The sequence below is a fragment of the Capsicum annuum genome, chromosome 3 (assembly GCF_002878395.1).
Source record: "Capsicum annuum cultivar UCD-10X-F1 chromosome 3, UCD10Xv1.1, whole genome shotgun sequence".
In the NCBI taxonomy this organism is placed as follows: domain Eukaryota; kingdom Viridiplantae; phylum Streptophyta; class Magnoliopsida; order Solanales; family Solanaceae; genus Capsicum; species Capsicum annuum.
In genome coordinates this window covers 116,853,744-116,861,613 of record NC_061113.1, presented here as the reverse complement: position 1 = coordinate 116,861,613, position 7,870 = coordinate 116,853,744, and positions in this window count along the sequence as shown.

The following is a 7,870-nucleotide window of genomic DNA, read 5'->3' as shown; positions in this document are numbered from 1 at the left end:
AAACCCATCTTCGAGCATTGTATCCCCATACGATGTAGGAATCGACCATACTATTCCTCCTTCTCAGTAATTAAATTCAGGAATAACTTAGAGGTTGATTGAGGTGGTAAGATTTCATACTATGGAAGACTCCATTTCATGTTATGGTCTTGTCTTCATACTTTTGTTATTTATTAGACTTTGGTTTAGGCTATGGTCGGGGCATATCCCGACCTAATACTATTTTATTTTTGGTTAGAGACTTTGTAAGACTACTATGGGCTAGTATGGGCAGTGCCGGCATTAGTATTGGTATTATAATTTATACCAGTTGACTGCATTTGATTTATGATTGTTCCATTTTGTTATGTTATGTTATATATATATATATATATATATATATATATATATATGTTTGAAATTCATTCGACTTAAGGTGTAGGGTGGTTATGCTTGGGTATTGGGGGTGGTCTGCAGTCTCAGTTAGGCTTGAGGCACCCGACATAACTGGGCCCTGGTTTGAATTATGTCAGATTTTTATTAGAGCTTTAGGTTTATGTTCAATTGAGGGTCCACAAAGCCGTGTCGAGTAGGGTCTCTTGTAAGGGTATGTAGGGCGCCACACTCATAAGAGAGAGGCTACAAGACAATTAGGAATATTTCTCTTTCTTATGTTTTATTTTCAAGCTTTGGAGTCTAAGTCCTGAAATCTTCTCTAATTCCCGTTTGTTCACTTTTCAGATTATGCCTCAATAATCTGAAGCTTACGAAAACTCTTTTGTCCTAACTGAGGACAATGTTGATGAAACACGTTCTACTCATGGGATCCATACTCGTTCTAGGGGCACATGATTGTTCTAGAATTCTACCGGTTCTCTCTAGTCTTACTTAGGCTGTCATAACGAATGCGGAGTTTCGCTAGTCGATTCATATGATTGCTCAGTTGGTAGCTTCTCAGTCTAAGCATGTTGTATCTTCTACTCCATATTTTGAGGCCACAAGGGTTGGCCAGTTCATAAGGTTGAATACTCTGATCTTTACTGGTGTTAAGGTGGAGAAGGATCTTCAAGGTTTTCTAGATGAAATAGAAAATATTTTTCTAGTTATGTATGCCACAAATGTGGAAAGGATGGAGTTTGCAACCTACCAACTGAAAGATGGGGCGTACCAGTGGTACAAGAAATGGGATCAGGCAAGGGGTGACACTGATGAGTCATCATTGTTGAAGGATTTTTCTAATGTATTTTTGGACCACTTTTTCCCTCAAGAGTTGAGGAAAGCAAAAGGAAAGGAGTTTGTTAATCTGAAACTAGGAAAGATGCCGGTCAAGGAGTATGCCTTGAAGTTTCTCCAGTTGTCTCAGTATGCTCTGGAGAAAGTGTTTGATATGAGGTCTCAAATGAGAAAGTTTGCTTTAGGACTGTCGGATGAGTTGATCCTTTAAAGTAAGGCTATTTGCTAATTAAGGACATGGATATCTCTAGGTTGGTTGTCTGCATGCAATAGGTGGATGAGGAAAATAAAAAGTAGAATGAGTTAAGTGAGAGGCAAAAAAAGAAGTTTAGATTTTCTAAGTAGGGTGGTAGCAAACAGAAGAGTGGCAGGGATGGTGGTACGTAGCCCAAGAAGAAGTGAGGAAATTCTAGGTCCTACTCGACGGGTAGTGCTCCTTACCTAAAGCCATCGGGTGAAAGGCGTTTCTATAATGATGACAACTTCAGGGAATAGGGTGCCTAATCTCAGGCTAGTGAGGCTCAATCAGCTCCAGCGTGTCCTCCTTATATGTGTTGTGTTCATCTGCATAGGTGTTTCTATAATGAGGGAAGGGACGGGTGCTTCGGTTGTGGTCAGCCAAGCCATATGCTTAGAAACTATCCTATTGGTAAGGTTTCCTCCAGGGCAAATAAAGTTTCAGTTTCTTCATCTTCAGCTCCAGCATAAAAGGTGCACCATGTAGTTTCGGCATTGGCTGGAACTGTCTTTATGGACTCACTACCCGATAGGAATCTGAGGTATCGCTTGATATCGTGACTGGTACGTTTAAACTCTTTTCTCATGATGTGTACTGTTTACTTAATCTAGGGTCCACTCTCTTTTATATGACCCCATTTGTGGTTATGTATTTTGGTTTTGCTATAGAGTGTGTTTCAAACCCTTTTTCTATTTCTACCCTGTGGGTGACTCTGTAATTGCAAAGAGAGTCTATAGAGGATGGTATTTGTTAGTAGTAAGAGACTTGGTGGGTTTTTATGAATTAGATATGGTGGATTTTGATGTTATTCTAGAGATAGATTGGTTGCACTTGTTCTATGTGTCCTTAGATTGTCGGACCCGTAGGGTTGTCTTTAAATTCCCTAATGAGCCAGTTATTGAGTGGGAAGGTAGTTCCCTAGCTCCTAAGGGGAAGTTTATTTCATATCTTAAAGCTTAGAGATTAATCTCCAAGAGATGTCTCTATCACTTCATCGAGTTAAAGATTCTAGCTCGGAGGGTTCTTCTTTGTATTCGGTTCTGGTGGTGAGTGAATTTTTTGAGATCTTCCCTAATGACCTTCCTGGTGTTTCTCCTGATAGAGAGATTGAGTTTGGGATTGATCTTGTTTCGGACACTCATCCAATTTCTATTCCACCTTATAGAATGGCTCCGGTTGAGTTGAAGGAGCTCAAGGAGCAACTCAAGGATTTTTTGGATAAGGGTTTTATTTGTCCTAGTGTGTCCCCGTAGGGTGCACCAGTGTTGTTCATGTGTAAGAAGGACGGTTCCATGCGAATGTGTATTGATTACCGAAAATTGAATAAGGTGACAGTAAAGAATAAGTACCTTCTTCCAATGATATATGACTTGTTTGATCAGTTGCAGGGTGCCAAATTTTTTTCCAAGATTGATCTTTGATCCGGGTATCATCAGCTTAAGATTAGGGAGGTAGATATCCCTAAGATACCTTTTCGTACCCGGTATGGGTATTTTGAGTTCTTGGTGATGTATTTGGTTTGACCAATGCCCCAGCGACATTCATGGATTTGATGAATAGGTTCTTCCGTCAGTTTTTGGACTCACTCATTATTATATTGATAGATGGCATTTTGATGTATTCTAAGAGTGAGGTGGATCATGCCAATCACCCCCGAGTTGTGTTGAGACCTTGAAAGAGCAACAGTTATATGCCAAATTTTTGAAATATGAGTTTTGGTTGAACGTTGTCACTTTTATGGGTCATATTATTTCTAGTGAAGGGATTATAGTAGATCCGCAGAAGATTGTTGTGGTTAAGAAATGGCCTAGACCCATGACTCCAACCGATATTCGAAGCTTCTTGGGTTTTGCGGGTTATTACAGGAGGTTTATGAAAAGTTTTTCTTCGATAGCTGCCCAATTGACTAAGTTGACTCAAAAGAACGTAAAGTTCTTGTGGTCTGATGCGTGTGAGGTAGTTGTAAAAAGCTAAAGGATAAGCTAACTTCGCTCCGATTTTAATGCTACCTGAAGGCACTAATGGTTTTATGGTTTACTGTGATGCGTCCTGTGTGGGACTTGGTTGTGTTTTGATGCAGCATGGTAATGTGATATCCTATGCTTCTATGCAGTTGAAGGTGCAAAAGAGGAATTATCCTACTTTTGATTTGAAGTTGTTAGTTGTGGTGTTTGAGCTGAAAATTTGGCAGAACTATTTGTATGGAGTGCATGTGGACATCTTTTCTAATCACAAAAGCCTGTAGTATGTGTTCACTCAGAAAGAGCTTAGCCTCAAGTAAAGGAGATGGCTTGAGCTTTTAAAAAACTATGACATGAGTTTTTACTTCAATCTAAGTAAAGCTAATATTGTTGTTGATACTTTTAGCGGGCTGTTCATGGGGAGTCTAGCTCATATGGATAAGGAGAGATGGGAGTTGGTAAAGGATATTCACCGTTTGGCTAACCTTAGAGTTTGTCTCTTGGACTCTGAGGATGGTGGAGGTATTTATTCAGAAAGTGGTGCAGTCATCTCTGGGTGCTGAAATTAAGGAGAAACAAATGTTAGATCTTGTCTTGATAAAAATCAAGGGTGATATAGGTGAGCAAAAGGTGATGGTATTTGAGATTAGTGGTGATGGTACCTTGCGGTACCAAGGAAGGTTATGTGTTTTCGACGTTGATGGTTTGTGTGAAAGGATCTTAGCTGAGGCGCATAAATCAAGCTATGTTGTTCATCCTGATTCGACGAAGATATATCATGACCTTAAAAAGATGTATTCGTAGAATGGTATGAAGAAGGATATGACTGATTTTATGGCCAAGTGCATGGTGTGTCAACAAGTGAAAATTGAGCACATGAGGCCTGGAGGATTGTATCAAGAAATTGAATTGCCTGAATGGAAATAGGAAGTGATCAACATGGATTTTGTTATCGGTCTTCCTCGATCACAAAATTAGTTTGATTCGATTTGGATCATTGTGGATAGGATAACAAAATCGACTCACTTTTTGCAAGTGAGGACAAACTTTTCCACTAAGGATTATGCGAGGTTGTATCTTCATGAGATTGTGAAGCTGCATGGGATGCCTGTCTCTATCATCTCTGATCGTGGCATGTAGTTTACATCTCAATTTTGGCGGTCATTTTAGAAAGGGTTGGGGATAAAGGTGAGTCTTAGTACTGCTTTTCATCCACAGTTGGATGGGCAAGTAGAAAGGACTATTCAGACTTTGGCGGATATGCTTCGTACATGTGTGATTAACTATGTTGGTAGTTGGGTTGAGCATTTACCTCTTATAGAGTTTGCTTACAATAATAGTTATCACTCTAGCATTGGGATAGCTCCATTTAAAGCTTTGTATGGTAGGCGATATAGATCTCTTATTGGGTGGTTTGAGGTTGGTAAGGCAAAGATATTTGGCCCGGATTTGGTTCACCAAGCCATGGAAAAGGTGAAGGTAATTTGGGATAGGCTTAAAACTGCCCAAAGTTGCCAAAAGTCATATGCGAACATAAGGAGAAGAGAGTTAAGAGTTTGAGGTTGGGGATAGGGTGTTCTTGAAAGTGTCTCCCATGAAAGAAGTGATGCGGTTTAGTAAGAAAGAAAAGCTCAGTCCCCGATATGCCGGTCCTTACTTGGTCTTGAGAAAGGTTGGTAAGGTTCCATATGAGTTAGAGTTGCTTTCTAGTTTGAGTTTCATTCACCCGGTTTTCCATGTTTCTATGTTGAGGAAGTGTATAGGTGATCCATCTTAAATCATGCCTATTAGAGATATTGGTATCTCAGACTCTTTGTCTTATGAGGAAGTCCCGGTTGAGATCTTAGATCAGCAGGTTCGTCAGTTGCGGATCAAGGATGTAGCTTCGGTTAAGGTTCTATAGAGGAACCACGACATTGAAGAAGCTACTTGGGAAGCAGAAGAGGACATGAAGTCCAAGTATCCATTCCTATTTTTTGCTCCCGCGATTCGTGCGAAAGGTATGTGTTCTTCATCATATCTTTGTTTTCTAACTTAGTTAAAGGAAAGATTGATTCCTTGCATCTTTGTTCTCTAACTTAGTTAAAGGTCTGAATAGGGGCGTGAAGGTTTAAATCGTGCTTGTACTGCCTTGTCCATCATTCAAGGACGAATAATCCAAGTAGGGGAGAATTGAAATACCCTGGGTTCTGGTCCTTGGAAAATTTCCTGGGTTTTGAGTCTTCTACTGATCCTACGACTCACCATACGAGCCTTATGGTGAGGGTACAGGTCAGGTGACCTATCTCGTATGTTGGATAGTGTCCAACCCCACTTGATTCTGTTATGGGTACAGGTTAAGGGTACTTGTCATATGCTTGGGTACGAGTTGGTCTTGATGGTCGTATGTTGGACAGTGTTGGGGTCCAAGTGGCTGCCTAGGTACTACTCGTATGTTAGGGTGCCGTTTGGGTGGGGTAGTCGTACCCACTTGCGGGAATTTTTTTACTGTTTAAGTTAGGGGTATTCTGGACATTTTTCCTCTTAACCTATCATGACCCCACAACCTAAAACACTATTGGACTTTATTTACCCTATTATTCTAATCTTAAACACTCAAAAACTCTCTTAAATCTCTCTCAAGCTCTTGGGTTAAGCAAAGGCTAGGGTTTCCTTCAAGGTGGTCAATTAAGGCTCTAGAGGGTGATTTCTCTCCATCTTCTTCGCAATTTAAGACATGTTACTCCCCCCTCATTGTTAGTTCAATTAAAGACATATTTAATGAATGGTTTTTATGCATAATTGTGATATGGTTTTGGGTTTTGAATTATATGTTGAGGTTTTGGTTATTAATGGTTGATTTATGTTTTCTCATGTTTTTACTTATGGTTTCCATATTATAATGGTGGTTTGAACATGTGGTTGCATTGGAGTGTTCAATTGGTACTTGGTTTTGAAAACTATATGCCCTCAATATGTTTGTTAAAATGCCTATGAGAATGGTTTTGTCAGATGGTTTGACTTTTATTGAAACTATTGCATTGTATAACTTGATAATGGAATCTAAATTTGGTTTAAATGGTTTTAAATGAATATTGGCTAAGGACATTGCTTGCAAGCTATAGACGGTATGACGATACCACTTCTTATAGCCTTGGTTAATAATTCATGGAATTGGTGGTTTGGTTGTGTGCTAATGATTTTTATTAGACAATAATGACGGGTTGTGATAGCTAACTGTAAAAGTGTGAGTCCAATGATCACCTACTGGAAACTCATGTTTGCCGACATGAGGAGTGGTCATGGCGACCATGTACTTGTGAGGTACACGAGAATCCCCTAAGTTATACTTGTATATATGTATCATGGAGGGTGATGGGTACACGGGAATCCCCTGCCCCTATGATATCTCCGGTACGTGTGGCTACACGTAATGGGCCCATTCAGGGGGTAACACTGGACTCATATAGCCGGTGGGTGGTTTAAGGATGGTTAAGCTACACAAATCTAGGTTAATGGTTTTAAATGCATGCTAAATCTGGTTTCCGTCCTAGCATGGATTATATATGTGTGTGTGTGTGCGAATGCATATGGTTATTTACTTAGTTTTAAATATTGGCATTATTTTACCCTTATCTTAAGTGCATGCTAGCATTCCCCCGCTAACCCGTCTTCGAAAGCTATATTCCCTCACCATGTAGGAACCAGCCATACTACTACTCCTACTCAGTGATCAGATTCGGGAACAACTTAGAGTTTGATTGAAGTGGTAAGCTTCTATATTCCGGAAGGCTCCATTTCATGTTATGGTCATGTCTTCATACTTTGGTTATTTCTTAGACTTTGATTTTCTCTATAGTCGAGGGCATATCCCAACCGAATACTAGTTTAGTTTTGGTTATAGCCTTTGTGAGACTACTATGGGTTGGTATGGCTGGTGTTGATATTGGTGTCAGCCTTGGCATTGGTATTAGTATTATGACTGATACCGGTTGACTGTATTTGATTTGTGATTTTTCCATTATGTTATGTTATATATATATGTTCAGAATTCATCCAACTTAAGGTGTATGGCGGTTATGATTAGGTATTGGGGATGGTTTCCAATCTTGGTTGGACCTGAGGCACCCGATACGACTAGGTCCTGATTCGGGTAGTGTCAATTTACCCTTAATTTCATACTTTGAGGCCATATTTATCCTAATTATTAAGAAACTTTTCACTTGTACCATTCCTTTAGCTGAAAAGCCCCAATCAACATAAAATTGCCTAATTTTAAAAATAAATCACACTTTTAATCTAGTTCACGTGATCCGACCCACATAAAATACACAAACAAATTTACCCCTCCCTCACTTCCATTGGTCGAATTTTTCAAATGAATAAAAATACTTCTTTTTGAACGTGCAATACTAGTAGGTTGTTTACAAATAAACAAAATGTAAAACGGAATGGGATAATGTAGAATCATGGAACTACA